The following is a 1,190-nucleotide window of genomic DNA, read 5'->3' on the forward strand; positions in this document are numbered from 1 at the left end:
TTTGTCAACGTGACGCTTTTTTTACTGATTGGCCGTGTCGGGTGGTGGAGGGTTACGACACTTTTATAAATAACGCGGCGATCTAAACCCCTTAACGTTGATTATAAATAATAATGGTCGAGAAAGCCTTACACGTGTTAAACTAAATCGAAACACCAAGATCATACTTTGCAGCAGTCATCCGGAGCGAAAACATTTGATTTCAGGTTGCTGCTGCTGCCGCTGTATGGGACAATAGCTTATGGGCACCCCCAGTGGCAGCTGTCTCTGTGTGTGAGTCCATCAGTAGTAGGGGTAGCGATGGTTGCTGCTGCTGCTGTTGTTGTTGTTGTGGTCATTCGAGGTCTCACGTTGCTGCTGTTTCCCTCCTGTGCGTGTGCAGCTGCGCACTGGTGCTACACAAACTCGTCGTGCGGTGAGTTCCAACCCGGGGGTTGGTGGCTCACTCGGAGATCGCACACGGAGAGACCCAAAGGGTCATCGCCACACGGAGACCCATAGAGTCATCATCACACGGAGACCCAGAGTCATCGCCACACGGAGACCCATAGAGTCATCATCACACGGAGAGCCATAGAGTCATCGCTACACGGAGACCCATAGAGTCATCGCCACATAGAGACCCATAGAGTCATCGCCACATAGAGACCCATAGAGTCATCATCACACGGAGAGCCATAGAGTCATCGCTACACGGAGACCCATAGACTCATCACACAGAGACCCATAGAGTCATCACACACAGAGACCCATAGACTCACCACCACACAAAGACTCATAGACTCATCACCACACAGAGACCCATAGAGTCATCACATAGAGACCCATAGACTCATCACACACAGAGACCCACAGACTCACCACCACACAGAGACCCACAGACTCACCACACAGAGACCCACAGATTCACCATACAGAGAACCCACAGACTCACCACACAGATACCCACAGACTCACCACCACACAGAGACCCACAGACTCACCACCACACAGAGACCCACAGACTCACCACACAGAGACCCACAGATTCACCATACAGAGAACCCACAGACTCACCACACAGATACCCACAGACTCACCACCACACAGAGACTCACCACCACACAGAGACCCACAGACTCACCACACAGAGACCCACAGATTCACCATACAGAGAACCCACAGACTCACCACACAGAGACCCACAGACT

This window comes from Lampetra fluviatilis, chromosome 71, assembly GCF_964198595.1.
Source record: "Lampetra fluviatilis chromosome 71, kcLamFluv1.1, whole genome shotgun sequence".
In the NCBI taxonomy this organism is placed as follows: Eukaryota; Metazoa; Chordata; class Hyperoartia; order Petromyzontiformes; family Petromyzontidae; genus Lampetra; species Lampetra fluviatilis.